Source organism: Xenopus laevis, chromosome 2L, assembly GCF_017654675.1.
Source record: "Xenopus laevis strain J_2021 chromosome 2L, Xenopus_laevis_v10.1, whole genome shotgun sequence".
NCBI lineage: Eukaryota > Metazoa > Chordata > Amphibia > Anura > Pipidae > Xenopus > Xenopus laevis.
This window is the reverse complement of record NC_054373.1, coordinates 82,615,248-82,636,517: the sequence shown is the minus strand read 5'-3', so window position 1 is coordinate 82,636,517 and position 21,270 is coordinate 82,615,248.

Here is a 21,270-nt window from a genome sequence, read left to right as displayed (position 1 = left end):
CTAATGATTAAGGACATATTGCTAAAATCTAAGGGAGGGGACACTTGGCTTAATAGACCATTGAAGAGTGGCTGTTTCAAATGTGCCAACTGCTTAACGTGCAACGGGATGCTACAAGGTACTTCCTTTACACATCCAAGGACTGGGAAAAAATTTAAAATATCACATAGAGTGACTTGCACCTCTGATCATGTGGTCTACATGGCCTGGTGCCCATGTGGGCTGCACTACGTGGGCAAAGCATCTACGACGTACCGAGAGCGTATGAACAATCACCGGTGCGCCATAAGAGCGGCTCTGACGACAAGGAAAGCAGACCAACCAATAGCCAAACATTGGCTGGAATACAATCACACATTACCACAGTTTAGGCATATGATCATTGATCATGTGCCAAGCCCACGGAGAGGGGGGCATAGAGACTTGTTACTCCTTCGCAAGGAATCGATGTGGATCTTCAAGCTAGAGACTTTAGTACCTAAAGGACTGAACGAAACCCTCCCAATGGCACAGTTCTATTAAAATTTAGACAGAATGTGCATATGTTCTATTAAAATTTGGACAGAAGGTGCAAGTTTCCCCTTTTTAGTCCATAACAATAAGCACAGTGAGAAGGTCAACAATGGTGGGAGGATCTGACAACACACCAACATCCAATACTTCCTGTTTGTGACTTCAGACATCAAGTGACAGTCCCATTCTGGACTATCAGTACGCTTGGTCTAAGTGGTACTGAGATGAACTTTGGAGACATGCGGGAAATGGGACAATTTTTCGTTCTTGCTGATATCGCATGGCTATGTTTCATAGCTAACTATATAACTGTGATCAGGACATTTTTTTGATTGTTCTTTAATTGTTTTTAATTTTTTCGTTTTTTTCCTTTTTTCCTATTTTCAGGGTCCACTGAGAATGATATGCTGCGGACAGGGGTAGGTCGGCCGAATACTGGGCTCTGCATCACGCTGCACCCTTTGCCAAGGGACTACTTAAACTGACTGTACAGCCATCAATAGGTGTACAGGATACTGCCACCCCTGAGTGCCGAAGGCGTAATATCCGTCTGGCTCCCTCCCAGCTCCCTACGATGGTGGCTGCAAGCCGAGATACCCCTACCTGGAATGGTGTTCTTGCAATGGGGAACATGGGTACCGATGGGTTACCCTTGCTCCTGATGTGATCACCAAGGTAGCACAAGGGGAATAGGCTATCCACTGTTACGTACAGAAGTTTGACACTTCTTGTCTCCGTTGGGATAGGTGCGGGAATGACAGGAGGAGCGTCGCCAGCTGGTAGCCAGGCGGGGCTCCTCATTGGCTATCCGCACTGACGGGGGGAGGAGCTTGAGCGACGGCAGGCACGGGAAGGCTCCGTGCGGTTGCGGTGTAATAGGACCGATTAAGCATGACGGGCGCAGTAACAATCGGAATCGGCAACTTGTGACAGCTCATGTGATGGCGGAAGTCATAGCTGATGGCGATATATATACGGTCAGCATATCTTCTGGTGGATCCGGCTCTATACGCACAGGCTGCACATGCGGTTACAGGTAGAGCACAAATGTGGCTTCACGGTACAGCACACTATGGCACATTAAGGGACACGGGAATGTTCTCATGTATATGATATGTCACTTAGTTTATTATACAATGTTTATATCAATGGGATGTATATCTACACTCTATATGGGCTTGACTTTGCATGCACACCCACTTATGACGTCATACAATAGGTTTGGGCGCCAAAAGGGGCTTAAATGGAGTGTTTGTATGTATGTGTTTCACTTCCTGATGACGGCTTAAGTGAATAGCCGAAACGTCGAAATAAACATCAATTTTTGATTTTGCACCTTCATAAAGCCCTGTGAGTGCGGTTCTTTTTTCGTTATATATATATATATATATATATATATATATATATACATACATTTCATGTACTGAGAAACTGTGGGATGTGTACATAAGATAGAGCTTCATTTGGTCAAATCCTTACTGGGAGATTTATCAAAGTGTAAAATTAGAGCTCACTGCAGCAAAATTCCACCACTCTCTCACGTATTAATTTCTATGGAATTTTTAGAGGTATATTTATCAAATGTCAAACCCTATCTTTATGCCTTAAAAAGTCCCATAGGAATGAATAAAGAGTGGTAGAATTTTAGGGCCCTATTTAAGATTGTTCAAGCCTTTCTGCCTAACTCAAACTGGGTTTCAGGCCTAAAAATCTTGGCACTTTTCATTTTCTTCAAACAAGCTTCTGTAATTATAACAACTTTGGAAACTTTTAGATTTGTATTTTATTTGGTAATTCGTAGAAGTTTTTTATTAAGACCTTGGTATCTGACTGAAACCAAAATAAGTGCTTTCCTAAATAACACTTGTTTTTCTAAAATGTTTGTCATGGCTTATTGACCACAGAAATTGTTTATTCTCATATTTGTGTTTTAAAAACAATTGCAATGCATAAAAATATCTTATTGAAAATTAATTATGTGATTTTATTTCCATCCTTGTCATTTTAATTAATTTTATCATAATGAGTTTAATGCTCAGTCAGGTGTCATATTCTGTGCTGGCCTGATACTAATTGAAGGTGCAGTAACACTAACTGAGTACTTGGCTACAGTTTTATAAGTAGCTTTATGTCTGTTAATGCAAGATATTCTGTGGCATGAGCCTACTTCCTATGGCACAGTTTGAACAGAATTAAAGATGTGGTGCCATTATCATTGGGGCCCAACAAGAAAATAATGTGTGTTTGTAAAATTAAGAATGTCCAGCCTGTGAACTTTTGTTGTTGAACTAAAACTGAGAATTCCTTAGACAGCCTTCAGCTGTCTACATTCTCAGAAGATGATAATAACAAGAAGATTTTTTTAAAGCTAAATTCAGACCTCTGCTTTTCATGTTGAAGGAGATTTTTTGTTCCCAGTCATTATTTTTGGTTCTTTTACTTGAGCTTTAAAGAATCGGTAAACCTTAAAAATATTTTTTTTTTACACTTTTGAAAATGTATATGCATTTCTTTTAGTTTCAGAGCTATTAACGTTTTTGTTAACTAATATAGAGAATTTTGTAAAAAAAAATAGCGCCACCTACTGGTCAGTTTTTCTAACTGTACAGTCAAAGCAATATACCATCAAAAGGAAAACAGAGAAGTGTTCTGATGTGGCACAGCTCAGGAATTAGATGGAAATGGGCATCTGAGACTTCTGATGTAATTCCTGAGCACAGCAACAGACCACTTCTCTTTTTTCTTTATGAGGTATAGCTCTGACTGTACAGTTACAGGAACTGACCAGCAGGTGGCACTGTTGTTACAAAAATAATTGTATTGGAATTTAATTAAAACGTAAATAGCTCTAAAACTGAAAAAATAAATAATACATGTATATTGCAAAAGTGCATAGAAAAACACTCTTTTACATTAAATTTTTAAAGAACAACTATAGAGAAAATGCAAATTTAGTATAAGCTTCCGCATATTCAAATAAGAAACTTTCTAAACACAGTCAATTAAAAATTCTGCTCCATTTCTGAAATAATCAAGTTTATCTTCACTATTCCTCTCTCAGCAACTGTTTCTCTTTATTCAGGAGTTGGGTGTCAGATATTCATTTGACAGTTAGATCCAATATGTCTTATAGGGGAGCTCCTTTTGCATAGAAGATGTATTAGAGCTCACTCTATTAAAATCACAAGACATCATGTCTCTCTACAAGCAGGATTTGTGCAAAAGCCAGTTATTTTGTTAGATTTTGTTTGTACTGGAATCAGTTATAAGAGTGAGCTCTAATTCATCTGCTAGGAAAGGAAGCCCCCTATAAGATATACTGGATCTTACTGTAAATGAATATCTGATACCCAACTGCTGCATGATGACAGAATGAAAAGAAACAGATACTGAGAGAGAGATAGTGAAGACAAACTTGATTATTTCAGAAAATGAAAATGTTGCAGAATTTATAATTGATTGTATTTTGAAAGTTTCTTATTTGAGTATAATAAAGCTTATATTAAATTTTCATTTTCGAAATAGTTCCCCTTTAAGGTTTACTTATCCTTTCATTTCACCCTAATCCTGCCTTGTAGTATATCACTATAAAGAAGGTTCTATAGCTCATAATATGTTTCACAGAACACCCTTGAGCATGGCTCTACATTTGTTACTCAAGTGTAGGGGTGTCCAGCCATTACCTTGCAACAATGTACATCAAAAATAAAACATGGTCACAAACATTATAAATTTAAGATTACAAGGTAAATCCCTTAGATGTCATGGATTTTTTACAAACATTATATATTGTAAAATGTTTTGGTACAACTTGATTTGTCATTGTAATAGAATTGACCCGTTAGCTAGAAGAAATGAAAAATACAATAATTCATTGTTATAAGCAACAAGCAATTATGAGAAGACTTCCTATGAATAAATTATAGTTTTTAACATACTGTACATCATAGATTGATGAGTCTGTAGTAGACTCTTAAGACCATGAAATAAAAACCTGCTTTCAAACAGGCTAACAAAGACATGTAGGCAAGCAGTGAAAAATATTACTGCAAATAATACAGAGAATATTGAAACGTGCACACACATACAGGCACCCACACAATAAAACTAATTTGTATTTGTAGTGGTTAAACCATAAATGTAATTGGTACATTTGCAATTATGTATAAAAAATGTAGCACAGCATTCCCCTTATAGGCATTACCTTATTTTTATGCTTCAAACGACAATTTATCCAGTGTAACAGCAGTTGCCTTTCATATTATAATTTCTAAAAGTCCATCATCTCCATGGCACCTATTATTAATATTTGAATATATACATATACATATACACATGCATAAAAATACAGTAGGCAGCATTCATGTCTTCTCCAATGCTGAACAGTTTATTAAAAAGATAAAAGCACAGATATTACAAAACATTCTTCTACATGCAATGTGTCTTTACCTACTGTATGTTATCCTATACAGGTATATGACCTTTTATCCAGAATGCCGGGACCTGGAGCTCTCCAGATAAGGTACTGCTTTATTATTACAGAGTAAAAGGAAAACATTTCTTTAAAAATTTGGATTATTTTGATAAAATGGTGTCAAAGGTAAGCGGCCTTTCCGGAATTCTGAGCTTTCTGGATAATGGGTTTCTGGATAAGGGATCCAATACCTGTATTATTTGCTTATTCTTTTTTGCATCTCCACAATCTTCTGTTAAATAAAACTATCCCTTTCTTATGAAAAAAATACATTTTTCTTTTTATTACATGTCCTGTTTTTCTTTTTATTACATGTCCTGTTTTTCTTTTCTCCCATTAAATAGTACATTTTTGATTTGGAAAATGTGTGTGCTTTATAAATAACTGTATTTTTCTCTTTTTTAAAAAAAAAATGCATTTTCATTTTATGTACCTTGCAACCTTGGCTTTTGTTGCATTGAAAAAAAGGATTTTCTTGTTATAAGAAGTTTATGACTGAAAACGTGAGAAAAAAATGATTTATTGCGTCTGTTTCTTTTTAGTACATGTCCTGTTTTTCTTTTCTCCCATTAAATAGTACATTTGGTTTTGGAAAATGTGTGTGCTTTATAACTTAACTGTATTTTTCTATTTAAAAAAAAAAATTAACACATTTTCATTTTATTTACCTTGCAACCTTGGCTTTTGTTGCATTGAAAAAAAAAATTCTTATTATAAGAAGTTTGTCCTAGATTTTATACAAAAACTTCAGAATCTATGATTTATGTAATTTAAGTCATTAAACACGTGGTACAATATACTTATGTATAGATACAGCTTTGTTTACATATGCAGAGGGCAGAACATTTAAATGTTAAGTGTAACACAATAACCTACCACTGTGAAAGAGAAAACTCTTACCAATATCCCAACAATGGCACTGGGCACTGCTATTTGTAAGCTCATTCTTCAGGCGGCTAAGCTTTTCCTTTTCTGTTTGATGGAATGCTTTGCTTGAGCTGATGCTAAAGACAAAGTCAATTCTACTGACGTAAATATTTTTAGACACCAAGCTCTTGGGATTTATTTATCAGTGTGCTGCAGCAGGTAAAGTGATTCTTGGAGCAACACCACATATTTTAATTGTTATTTACAAACAGTATGTGTCCCAGTAGTTGTGTATCACTGTGATCTGGTTGATCTACTTGTCAAGACCAAGCTTGTGAATAAGGCCTCTCAAAACCTGGCACAACATGATTAGTATTTGTTGATAACTCCAATACATAACTGCAAAAGGTCTGCTTGTTAACTGCTCTTTGCAAATTACAGGTATGGAATCCATTATCCGGAAACATGTTATCCAGAAAGCTCGGTATTGCGAAAATGACATCTCCCATATTTTATCAAAATAATCCAAATATATAATAATAAAACAGTAGCTTGTACTTGATCCCAACTAAGATATAATTAATCCTCATTGGTGGCAAACTAGCCTAATAGGTGTATTACTTGTTTACACGATTTTCTGGTAGAATTAAGGTATGATGATCCAAATTACAAAAAGATCCATTATCCGGAAAACCCCAGGTCCTGACCATTCTGGATAACAGGTCCCATACCTGGCTCTAACTACTGTGAAATATAATTACTATCTACATCTGAATTCGTTATTAACTAGTACTGATATGTAATGCTAATGCTATAAAAGCAGCAATGCTTGCACCTGGTCTAGCAACCAATCAGTTTGCTTTAAAACAGGTGATCGTTAAATACTACATTCTTATTTGCTTTGGGGCTGATTCATTAAGGTTCGAATTTGGGTTTTCAACTACAATTTGAGGGGTTTTTTTTGTTAAAAGGAGTCATGAACTTGAATAATAAATTCAAATCAAGTCTTTATTAAGTTAAAAAAAAAAAGTCAAATGTAAAAGCTTGCAAGGTCATGTAGTAGTTAATGGGGGTTGTCCTAGGCAAAGTTTCAACTACTTACTATTTTTCAACAATTTTAATCATTCAAGTTTTTTATATTTGTATTTTGTATTTAGAAATTTAATATTTGTGTTACTTTAAAGGGGAACAATCATGATTTTTAATATTAAGTCTAGAAAAGGCTTTTGACAATTTATAACTTTTAAAAATTTTGCACCATTACAAAGTTATGACAAATTATTGAAGCAGCCTCCCACCACCCACTCTCCATAATCTCTGGCTCACCGGCTGGTGTCAGTGGCTGAGAAAGGAGTGACAAAGCAGAGTGAAAGCTGATTTTCTGTGGCATGTCATGAGGCCACAACCCCAAACAGTAAACATGTGCAGGAGGGAAGTAAAGGAATGGAGGAGCCAGGCTGGGCTGGGTGCTGATGAAATTGCACTTGTACACAGGGTCGGACTGGGGGGCCGGGGCCCACTGGGACTACTGTCCATGGTCCCCCTCCGGCCCCCTCCCCCTTACTGTGATGCTTGGAGGCGCTGCTCAGTGCGCATGAGCAGATGGCACTGTGCGGGGCACAAGAATTTTTTTTGTACAATCCCAAATATCTGGAGAGGGGGTCTGGCCCGATGGGAGCCCATGATTGTTGGGCCCACCAGGTTTTTTCCCGGTGTCTCGCCGGGCCAGTCCAACACTGCTTATACATATTATAGTAAAGAGACTTGCTCCATACCAGTGACAGTAACACTTCTCATGCACATAAATTCAAAAAGCCCAGGACAGCTTAAACGTTGTTTTCTTTTATTTTGATGATTGCATTTGATGATTTATTATATCTTTGAAAACAAACTTGCTTATAACTAGGAATATCAAAATGAATGGCACACAGCAGTTACATTGCTGAGATAGCATGGCAGAGCCCACAGAATGTCAGGAAAGCAAAAGCAAAAAATGCTTTTATTTCAGCCAGCAGAAACAGGTTGAAAAACAAAGACAGTTTTCTTTCACAAAAAGATCAGAAAAAAAATAGATTTCAGCAGCAATAATAGATCAGTGGCAAAACAATGTCAGTAACACAGACCTCTGCGCAGGCAACTGTATGTGTACAGGTACATAGATTTCTGTATTTTTGGTTCACAGACACCTCTCTATGGGGCAAATTATCTAAAGGGTCGATTTTTGCCCACTCCTCTCTACCTTTTTTGGTTAAAGAATAAAATGTTAAATGGTAGAAGCTGTCATACTGCAATTTAGAGTAGCTAGAGGAGATCCTTGCAAGCTTCACATTCCCACTGAGTAGAATTCACAGTCACAAATGGCAGAGAAGAAAGCAGTAAGGCTATATTATGTAAATACAATTGAATGCATCCACTGTGACTTTTTAGCATCTGCTCATTTCGCACTTGTCTCTTGTGGCAAATGAAAGCATGTGGCACGGAAATGTTTGTGTATTCATGTTCAGTTTAAATGTGTTTTCTTCAAAGTAAACTGACATTCTACATTCATCTGTGTTTAATTCAAGAGGAGTTATTGACTAAAAGTACAGGAACAAGTTGACAGTTTTATTTGTGTGTGACCATGCGTGCGTGTGTATGAAAGACAGAATCTGAATGCCGCCCTCCTTTGCCTGAGATGTCAGCAGTCAGCAACGGTTAATGTGACATGTCTTATAATTTATATTCATTGTAGGCTGAAGTGTGTAAAAGCAGAAGTTAATGAACCATTGTTGTCAGAGTAAACAGTAAGCAAAACATCCTCAAGATACTGAGGGGTTGGTGTAAACAACATCACTAGTGTAATGCCAGTTCATGCAAATGCACAGGCCATTCTGGAAATCAGATTAGGCATGTTAATAGGTTAGCAATGAAGGGAAAGGCCCAAAAAACCTTCCAAACATAGTGCAGGGTACAGTTTGTATTTGTGTTAGAGTTTAAGACAGCTACATACAGTGTTCAAGAATCATGATAAAAAGTAATACAGGTATAGAATCATTTATCTGGAAAGCTCCAAATTATGGCAAGCTCATCTCCCAGAGACTCCATTGTAAAATGTATTTCCTTTTATAATAAAGTAGTACATTTAACTGATGCTAACTAAGACATAATTAATCAATTTTGGAGGCAAAACAATCCTACTAAGTTTATTTAAAGTTGAAATGATTTTTTAGTAGACTTGTATGTCTCCTATATAAATACAAATTATGAAAAGAAACCCTTATCTGGGAAAACCCCAGGTCCTGAGCATTCTGGATAATAGACCCCATACCTGTAAATATGACATTAAAACAAAGAATAGACATATTCAGAAGGCAGATTCCAGCTGAACTTTACTATGCACCCAGCCCACCTGCAACCTTTCTATTCTCCCTCCCTTCTACATATGAATGGAACAAAAGTATTATAAACTGTTTGTGTGTAATGATAACATGGTTGGTCTTTTACCTTAACTGTATTGTTTTGTCTGGCAAACAGAGGGGATTAGAGTTATGTTTCATTCTTATTTACATTTTTAAATTTGGATTAAGAGAAGCAGGTTATGTATGTCTGACCCCAACCCAATGTGGGGGCCTATTTATTTTTATTTTTGTGGTTTTTGTGGTTTTTGAAACCATGACCAAACTCACAATTTCTAAAACTATAAATGTCATGACATTAATTGAAATATCCAAATAAAAAAGGTTTGAACAAAAATTAAGATGAACTCTGCGCTATAAAAAAATTTTTATACCTTGAAAACTTCTAAAAATTCATGTTTTCGGACAATTCCTCGCAAAAAAAAAAATTAAAACCTTTTAAAAGTCCAAATTGATTTGGAGCAGTTCCCACTGACTTTTATAGGACCTCAACAACTTTTACCTGGAGAAGTTTTGTACTTGTGATTTTTGTGGTTTTACACTTAAATCTTTTTAGAGCTTTTTAAAATAATGAAAAGACCACAAATTTTTTGAGATTTGTGAAAAAAAATCAAAATCTGATTGCTAGTAAATGACCCTCTCAGAAAGTACCTTGAAAATGTCTGGAGGACCATCACCCACAAAAATTGTGGTACCAATTTGAGCATGGAGACTCACATCTAATATACTGCACTTATTTATATTTATGTTTTTAAACCTCCTTCAATTGAAAAGCAAAAAGTTTGGTCTAATATTTACAGCACTGTCTCTATCTACACATTAGTGAGAATGATCTTAAAACTCTCCCTAAGGAAATAAAAAATAATCAATACAACCTGAAACATACCAGTACATTCTGAAAACATAAAACAGTATTTACTGTAAATTCACATACTGCAATGGATATATCCTGAAATCTAGCTGACGCCAGACTAGATGATCACAGGACATTCCAAAAAGCAAGTTTTGCGAGATACACATGAATTGTCCTAGGGCCAATAAATGTGAAAAACAGGCCAATATTGAATTACCAACAAAGGTTAAAGTCCAGATAATATTAGAAGAGTAATAGAATGAACTATACAAAGGAAAGCAATATAGTACTAACTGAGAATTGGATGCCAAAAAACAAAAAAAACTTTGCCATGGTACTTGAAAAGAACATTGTGTATATGAAAGGGAAACTAACTGCAAGAAACATTATTATTTCTAGGATGTTTAAAACTGGATTGCAAAGGATGCAATTTGTGTAGAAGGGAAAAGGCAGTTTTCTACTCTGCTAGATGCAGAGCCTGCATGACAAAAGAATATAAATTACAACTTTACAGTCCAGATACCAGTGAAGAAATGGTTCTTATTAAATAGGTAATTAGTTGTGATACCAAAAAGGTTTCAAGTGTTACAATGCCCAAGAAGGACTTTAGAAAACCCATATTCTTAAGCATATTCATATAAAAAAGGGTCTTTGTGCCATTGATCCAGCCTTGCCTTTTAGGTATATATAAAACTAGGAAGTAATGACATTAAAATGATGCCTAGAGAAACATTTTTTTTGTATCCATGGGTTGAAAGCACTTAACCCTGGTGGTTTATATATAGAAACTGTCATAGAGGCTAAAACATCAGCTGTGTGGATTTGTACTGTATATTGCAAAAATAGTGTTAAAAACAGTGTTAAAACAATACACTACATTATATGAATATGTAACTATAAATATTAATGAAAAATAGGTAGCCACTGCTTAAAGGGACACAAACAGCATAAAGTAAATATAAAGAAAATATATTGTGTATAAATAGACTCAATTAAGACCAACATGCCAGTTGAGAAGACAAGTTTGCCACCTTTGGAGACCTCACGGTCTGACCAGGGGGGTAGTGTGATGTCGTGGGATGAACTGGGTGACATCATGGGGAGGGCCTATGATGTGGCGATTACCAAACAATCCATCACCACATTAATTAAGAGATTCTTCAATAAACTGAACAGGTGGCAACCCTAATGCCATCTACCCGTAACTGCACGTTTGGGCAGATTTTGGCTCAAAAAACAGTGGCAGTTGGATGCAATTCCTGCTACTGCTAATAGGCACAAGGCAGCGATAGGGGGTTTTCTCCACAAACACTTTTCTGCTGACAGGGCATTGGTTTGTTTCGACATTTGCCATAAAGGTTATATCTGCTTGCCTGGCACCTATGTGCTATGAATGACATTTGAGCCTTGTATATTTTCCCTAAGCAATAAAACCACTGTATCCTTATTAGTTATCTGTTATGCAAATGTGAATCCTGCAAGCCTACTTGAACTTTAATGTCAATCCCAGCAGCTACTTTGACTTTGATTAAAAGAGTACATTTTATTTAAATACATGCAATATTGAATCAGAAAAACTTGTCACGTTAAGTAAAGGAGCATGTAAGATTTGACATTTACTATTATCTATACTCTTATCATCTATTAAAGTTCGACCGTTTTTACTGACATTTTTATGAGATTTTTTTTTTGATCATTAAAAAGATTTAATACAACTGAAATCATGAATTCTAATAAATTTGGACCCACTTTTTCATTTGTAACTTTGACATCAGCTAAGGGACCTTAGCAAATGCTGTACCAAAAATCCTGAAAATGTTAAAAGCATATGTATTCCCTGTAATTTTACATAATCATACAAGACACAGGAATTGCCAGGAATACTGACCACTCCTACAAATTCTGATCTACTTTCACTACATAGATGACTTGATTATAATTTGGACAGACAGTGAACAATCCTTGCAGAAATTCCATCAGGAACTTCATTTACTCAACATTAAACTTACTTTATGTTACCATGATTTTTATAACTGTATTTCTGACCCATTGATAAATATGCTTCTAAAAATCCCATAGGATTGAACAGAACATGGGTTAGTTTAAATGTATTAATCTTTTAACACACATTTTGATAAATCTGCTCCTTAATCAGATTTGTTAGAGAGCTTATTTAAGTAATGCTCACAGATTCAGTAATTCTGTTGTAAGGCATGAATAGACAGTCATCAAATACTTTCCCCAATAATTTATCTAGAATAAAGGTGGAATGTTTCATAGCTGGATGAATATTTTAACATCTTGTCTTTGGTGTGCAGTTGTTATTAAAGATAATAATAACGAGTTACTGAGATATCTGAATTATATCAAAAGCTGGAGTAAGTATATAGTATAGTAAAAAAAACAGAGAGGCCTCCATGGTGAAAAACACATGCAAAGAAAGTAAAGATAAAAATATCCTTCAGGCAGCAGCACTTGTGTATCAGATCCCTCCACAGTGAAAGGGCACAGTCAAGTCTGTGTACAAAAAGAGAAAATTATATCATACTTACCGTAATTTTCCTTTCATGGACAACTCCATGTCATGCGTAACGGGATAGCCCCCGCCCCAGTGCTCCCGTCAGAAGGACCCTCCCCAAAGCTTTAAAAGCCCAACCCCACCCCCAAATCCGGTGTCTCGTAATAAGCTTCTAGAAACTACCGAAAAAGGGATGGGAACTATGACATGGAGTTGTCCATGAAAGGAAAATTACGGCAAGTATGATATAATTTTCTCTTTTCACTGGACAACTCCATGTCATACATAATGGGACGTAGCAAGCTAATATCCCCAATGGGAGGGTAATTGTTCCACATAAAGACACCTGGCCAAGTGTAATCTATTCCAGATAAAACTTAGAAGAGTGAAACCTCTACAGGTGAACAGAGAATACCTTGAAAACCTGTGAACTCTTTCTTCAGAGGAAATGGACTGTCAGAGAAAAAGAAGAAACAGGACTCTTTAGAGGCAGAACCCACACCAAAGTAATACTACGGAGTGTGAATCCAGTCTGACACTTCCACCTGAAAGGAGAGAACCAACTCCACTGAAAGAAGTTGAAGGAGAAGTGGATAGAAACCCAGAGTAACTTCTCCAGAGTCTCGCTCACACTACTTACCAGCGCAGCTGTGACAACCAAGAGTGCCCAAAAGCTCAAATAGCTCAAAAGCATGGTACCTGTAAAAGATGACTTAGTAGGGGAAAGAAAACATTCACTCGTATTCTACATGCTCCACATCTGTAGAACACTACAGATACATGGCATCACCTAGTGGAGCTCCCCCGTCTCCTCGATACTAAAATCTACAGGGCACATAAGGAACTTGTATTTGTCCTGGACCATAGCACATGCATTCTATCCATGAAGAGTCCATAGAGCGACTCATGGAGACAGACTGCCGCCCCTAAGGGCATACCTTACCTGCCAGATGAGGTATCTAGGAGCATACAGTAGCCTAGGCAATCTTCCTATGCAGGTTGAAATTGTTCTTATCATTAGCTCATGATCCTTCACCAAACAAGTCTGGATATTAAACATTTGCATGCCCAATGGAGTGGGCATCATAACAGTAATACATGCAGATATGCATATCCTTGCAATGATACAGTATTCGAGCCTTCAAGGATGTGACCTGGACATAATTGAAGTCAGCGTATACCCTAGATTGGGCCTAGAACCAAATCTGTTTGGCATGCTCCCATGAGTCTACCAAATGGGAAGGAATTAACCGATTCCAGGAAGTATAACTAACCAATACAATACTGTTTATTAATTACCTTCTTATCCTAGTGTTCCAGCTTGGAACCTAGACAGCTCACTGAGACTATTCTTAAATATCCAGGATCAGAAATAATCTAGGTATGGGGATAAATATATATATGGGGATAGAATTATCCACCTATTGTTCTAGATTGGAACCCCTCTACTAGGATGTCTATGTCTATGGTTAGATATGCCAGAACCAGGGCCTTTCCTAAAAGCCGATACTGCAGACTTAGTCCAGAAAGCATAATTTCAATAAGACAATGTTTGTAAACATCCTGACCTGATGGTAACCTATGGAATACCAACCTCAATTAGCTAGGCCAGTCTATGGCGGTCTGAAAGGCAAGTCACAAATTAGCATGGACTTTTAAAAACAAAAACAAAAAAAAAATCCCACATGCCTTCGATCATCAATAAGGGTTATCAAGAGAGAAGAATAATTTGTTATCTTGACCCTGTGAAAAATAAACTGGATGTAAACCGTTTTTTTTTTTTTTTTTTTTATACCATGGCTTTTATACCTTGGCTACAGTCACATTGATGGTGTGTACCTAATTTTATAACCCACTCTATATGACATCCATTAATATAATATGGCCAATGAATATTCCTTCAGTAAGCCAATCGGTCCCTGGATGTACTTGAGGTAGGCTGGATAGGTCTGTGATATGGTATACCTCCTAGCAAAGCTCCAAAACCATGAGGCAGCAGTGAACCCAGTGCATACACAGTAACTAATTTTGCACTGACTGCTGTGCCCACTGTCTTCTAGACTGAGGCCAGATAAGTTGAACACCCGTAGCCAAAGTAAAAGATCCTGATGAATATCATACCAGATATGTGAATAGACCTTGGTTTACCCTCAGAACATACGGAGCCTTTGCCACTCCCAAGGAGTAATAAGTTATCTTCCTGAGGCTCAGGCTGTGGCAGTATTAGTATCCTTGCTGAACATTCATATATAATATAACATCATATACCTACACACGAATATCTATAGATAGATAAATATATACATGCACATAATTAGCCCAAGGCCTACCCTATCGCAACAGCAGGATACATTATATCGCTTCTTTTTCAGATAAGCAGGCATAAGTCCAGTCATAGATCACATTCTAATTAGTGACTTCCCATGGCTGATTATTGCCAGCCAACAAGTGTGAATGTAATAATATGGACCACCTGTACCTCAATGGTTGTGGTCTACAAGTCAGCTGTTATAATACAGCAATTGTATAACTATCTGCTGCTTGGCTGCTGCATAAGCATACTTACCGTATAGCCATTTGAACCAGAACTGACCACTACTCTCAAACCGGTGTATACACATGCCTATATTGACCTTTGTCAATACTATATCTCACATAACCCTTGTATAAGTCAGAATTGGCCCCAGCCAATCCATTTAGACCAGATATATGTTTACATCAATTACCTCCATGTCATACTTAATGGGACCTACCTTTAATGCATCTATAATTTATATATTGGTTGGGTCATACTTACCCTGGCACTGTCCCTTAAGCCAATATTGACTGCTGTATATAAGATAATAAAATTATCCTAAGCATAGCTGCTGCATTTAAATAAGTTTATAATACTTATACCTGACTCCTGCATTTAAGCCTGTCTTAGTGCTACATTAAGCCTATGATACCCAAGTTGCTAGTTTGCAAGAGTAGTCCATGCTTTTAACTTAACTCAAAAGTTGTATAAAACAAACATGACACGGGGCCACTAGAACATTTACTTATGTTACCATGCTTACATACCAACCTGATAGCTGTATAGGCACCATCAGGAAAATGCCTTAATCCTTCCCACACCAATAACTGACCATACCTTCAGTTTGGTTGTTATATTAATTGGTGTCCACACCAGAGAAATGTATAACATGTACATTTATATTTGGCTATTGTCTTAGTCGGCCCCAAGCCACTGGAAGCCTACACAATCAGTTTGGTTGTAATATTAAAAACCGTGGCAGTACCAAAGAAATGTACACCCTGTGCCTTCATATATGGTTATTACTGCCAGCCCTAGAACTACTGAAATGTTTCCCCCTACATTCAGTTTGGTTGTAAATTAAGAAGTGTCCAGAACCAAGGAAATGTATAACCTATACCTTTATATTTGGATATTAAGCCAGCTCCAGAAGTGCTCAAATGTTTCCACATATACATACCGTTTAGTAGTAGTATTGAAAAGTAGCAGGACCACAGAAATATATAACCTGTGCATTCATATATGTTTATTACAGCCAGCCCCAGAACCACTGAATTGTCTCTCCCTAAATTCAGTTTGGTTGTAATATAAAAAAAATGTCTAACATTTATATTTGGTTATTAAGCAGCTCCAGACCACTGAAATGTTACTACATATATTCATATTGGTTGTAATATTAAGCAGTGCCCAGGCCATGAAATGTAGAACATGTACATTTATATTTGGTTATTAAAGCAGATCCAGAACCATTGAAATGTTTCTACATATACATTCAATTTGGTTGTGATCTTAAGCAGTGCCCAGACCAAAAAATGTGTAACATGTACAATTATATTTGGTTATTAAGACAGCTCTGGAACCACTGAAATGTTTCCACATATACATTCAGTTTGGTTGTAATATTAAGCAGGACCCAGACCAAAAAATGTGTAACCTGTACATTTATATTTGGTTATTAAGCCAGCTCCAGAACAGCCGAACTGTATCCACCTATACATTCAGTTTGGTTGTAATATTAAGCAGTGCCCAGACCAAAAAATGTGTAACCTGTACATTTATATTTGGTTATTAAGACAGCTCCAGAACCGCTGAAATGTTTCCACATATACATTCAGTTTGGTTGTAATATTTAAACAGTAGCAGGACTAAAAAATGTGTAACCTGTACATTTATATTTGGTTATTAAGCCAGCTCTGGAACCACTGAAATGTTTCCACATATACATTCAGTTTGGTTGTTATAATAAACAGTAGCAGGATCAAAGAAATGTATAACCTGTGAATTTGTTTATGGTTATTACATTAAGCAGACAGACCACTCTGCCAAAGCCAAGAGTCATGAGGCCAGTCTCTGTCAATTCCCCACTATCTCGTGTCCACAAACACACACATGCATACACTGGCTGGACAGTGTTCTACTCCCCTACAGCATTGCCTTTGCTTCTAAGCTAGCTAGACTCAGAAAGCAGAATAAAAGAAGTACATGTTAATATAACTAACAAAACTTTATAACAATAGAACAGAGTTCTAACAAAGAATCTTACCTGATGCTTCTGAGAATCACTCTGATCTGCTAATGGAGGGAGTGAGAGGGGGAATACCTGTTCATTAACTGCACCTGACACTGACCTCCAAAGTAATTATCTAATTAACTACAGCTGCTGCTCCCAGAACCTGCAGATCCACATTACCATACGATCAGTATAGAACATGCAAATTAGCATTGCATTAAAATTGCTCATAGAACATACAGATCAGTCACCATTTCCACAATGGCCAATCTGGCCCATCCATTCTTCAGAGTTAAGAGACTCCAACATCAGGATGGCATTACCAGCTAAGCCTAAATGTTTAACTGCTAGTAGATCAAAGGCCCCTTTTTTTTTTTTTTTTTTTTTATGTAAACTACCTCAACCTTGGGAAAGACTTGTGAGGGAGGCAGCTGGCTCTGAAACCTAAATTCCTCCAGAAAAAAAGAAAATAATACCCCAGTATGGGGAAAAAAAGAAGGAGAACATAAGGTTTAGGCCGCTAACTAAACATTCTGTTAACCCCACTCTCCAAGACAAACCTGGAATTCCAACAGATTAACCTTAAGTAACTGCCACCTCCCTCTCCCATCCGTAAAAATCATAAGGGGTGTAGGGACCATATACCCCAATGCCGCTGGACGCTTTTCAGACATGCCCAGGTAGGCCCACGGATGGGGGGACATAGCACTTGCCATCGGACAGATTATAATCAGGCCGTGAAGGCACATGGATCAAGGACAAACCAGTGAAATAAGCCACAGTAACACTGTGCCTACCTGATCCAGATGATGAAACACTGAAGACTTCATACCTGAGGTAATGTGCTTAGGGGAAAAAGATCACAAGGACCAAAACCCCAGTCCCTAGGACGCTTTACAGCAAGCCCTAATGCTTCCCCAAGGTTAAAAAGAAAACTGCTTCTAACAGGAGCAAAAATAAACTGAAGCAGAAGGAAAAAAAGACACCGGATTTGGGGGTGGGGTTGGGCTTTTAAAGCTTTGGGGAGGGTCCTTCTGACGGGAGCACTGGGGCGGGGGCTATCCCGTTACGTATGACATGGAGTTGTCCAGTGAAAACAGATTCAGCAGCATACAAACTCAATAAAGAGATTGAGATGTCAGAACAGCACAATCTGAATTTCCCTTGATCTTGCCTCAAGTGCAATCAACCACCTGAGGGCCATGGAATATCTGAAACATATTGTGCTGACATCTCAATAAAGGTAGATGCGCTCAGTTGTACAGAAGTTGATATTCTCCACTGAGAACTGATGAAGCCCAGTAACTTAACAATTGGTATACCTTGGCTTTTATTAATTCAGTTAAGTACAATAGTTAGTCCAAAAGCAATTCGATTTTTACAACATGCTATCTTTAAAGGGAAACAAAAGCCATTCGATGGTGCAATGAAAGTTTTTAATTGCACATTCCATTACATTTATATATATTAAAGTCATATATTCTAAAACAGACCCACCAAAATAAGCCATTGCTTGCAAAGGAGTGATGAGAAGTTGTGATCTAGTCTTGGTATTTGCATGCGCATATATGTAGATGTTCAGCACATTTGCAAGTTGGAGATGACAGATTCTTCCGGGAGTGGGTAGCAGGAAGTGACATTACATGGTCTTTCCTCAGACTGAATGGGGAATATAAGTGCTGTGCTTGGAGAATGGAGACTGCAATTAAGTTTGATTAGGGCAAATAAACATTTCCTCAATAACTTAGACATTATTTATCACCAATAATATTAGAAGAGCTGCCTCTGGATTCTTCCATATACTTGCATTTTAATAAAAGAATAAATACATTGGGTGAGAACAGGGATTCTAATAACAGCAATAACCGGCTATCGTTTTAGTAGATGTACCAATAATTGTTTTAACCTAATGTAACCCCTTTTTGGCCACCCCCCTGTGCCACAGGTTATATATCATACAGTTCTTATCGATTCAGGTCCTGAGTCCCGTTTGCTAAGTGAAAGGTACTGGGAAACTCCTCTCTGGCAGTGTCTCCACCTAATGGAATCTGCGGGTGGTCACATTAGAAAAGCTTCTTTTTTTTTTTTTGTTTGTTTGTTTTGTTTTTGGACATATTTTTATGGTTTTCAGGGGACCAGGAAAAAATGGTGTAAAATCAGAGAAAATGTAAAATCAGTGAAATGTGTTAAAGCAATGTATTCTTCAAGTACTCAAACGATATAAGCGTAAGAGTTAGTTTACTTTGAAATACAATATTTACTATGTTAATGACAAGGTTTAAGCATTGCAGCATTCATGTTACACTATGGGAGGCTTGAGTTAAAGCAACAAGTGATTTGTGTATGACTGTATGAGGTGCAGTCTAATTGGACTTAACTATTCCCAGAATTTGATAATTTAGCCACCCTAATCAGGCCTGAATTTGAGGGAAGGTCACAAAGGCCCGGGCCTAGGTTGCTTGTTTGGAAACACTGGAGATGTGCAGATTTTTCACGTGTGCCAAATCACCAGTGCTTTGAGGGGAAAGGGGCAGGAGGGCATGAGGACCCTCAGGCCTAGGGGTGGCCGAGTTAGAAATCCGGGCCTGACCCTAATGCCACTGTGCTGTGACTACATGTATCAGTTATGCAGGACCATAATTCCCCACTTTAAATACTGTGAAATACCACTGTTGGGTTCAGTACCTATGATATCTGCTGTAACCCTTCCTTGCGGCCTGTGGTAATCCTGTTTTCTGTGCTCGTCGGGGTAAGAACACCTCTGCCATATTGTTTTATTGAGCTGCATATAATTAGTAGCTCTACATTGAAAAAAAAGTCAATTAGAAAAAGGGACTTTCATGTGAGATTAGCATTATCAATTTTCTAACAAAACCGTGTATTTTCTTCCTCTTAGTGAATTCTAGGTACGATATTTCACACAACATTTACTCCAATGTACCACAGTTAAAGGAAAAAATAAAGCAATATAAGTAGTGAGCAAGTGTTCTATGTACTGGAAACATGGCTGTTAAAATCAAGTAAATACGTTTTCTTTAGCTGAAAGGAGCACTTTTGTACCCAAATTACTTTTTAGAATTGCTTCATTATATCACACTACTACAAAGGTGGTAGTTTGAGCGTTTTGATAATCTTGACTTTCCACTAGGACTGTATGTAATAGGAAATCAACAAGACAAGATGGCAATTATACTGGTTGTGGCCTTATCAGTATAATAAGATTATAAACACTGCATGCAAGAGTAATAGAGAAAAAAGTGAGCTATGCCGCCACTAGAAGATATTTTTAATGGAGGAAAAATGTAATTGTCTGATTACATTTGTATTGGCTGTCATTTGAGCTCCATATAATTGAAAAAAATGCACCTGTACGATTGCTTGATAATTTATGTCAGAAATGATGATTATGTCAGAAAACATATCATTTTTTAACTCAATATTAGGGGGCACATTTACTTAGCTGGAGTGAAAGATTAGAATGAAAAATATTTCGAAGGTATTTTTGGCTACTTCGACCATCAAATTGGCTACTTCGACTTTCGACTACGACTTCGACCTCGAATCGAACAATTCGAACTAAAAATGGCTCGACTATTCGACCATTCGATAGTCGAAGTACTGTCTCTTTAAAAAAAACTTCAACTACCTACTTCGCCACCTAAAACCTACCGAGCACCAATGTTCGCCTATGGGGACCTTCCCCATAAGCTTTCTATGCAATTTCTGATCGAAGGAAAATCCTTCGATCGATGGATTAAAATCCTTCGAATCGTTCGATTTGAAGAATTTAATCGTTTGATCGAAGTAAATGTGGTTAATCCTTCGACTTCGATATTCGAAGTTGAAGGATTTTACTTCAATGGTTGAATATCGAGGGTTAATTAACCCTCGATATTCGACCCATAGTAAATGTGCCCCTAAATCTAGTATAGATTTCTGCAGAATATAGGAAAACATAAAAAATCTTTTGTATGGAACAAATACATAATTTGTAACGTGTGTCTAAAACAGATTTGTCATACAAATCAAATTTGTCCACAGATACATTTGTCATTTAAAGTTTCATCTACAGTTTACTGTAGATTAAAAAATAAAAATTGCCATTATAGAGCAGTGTTTTTTTT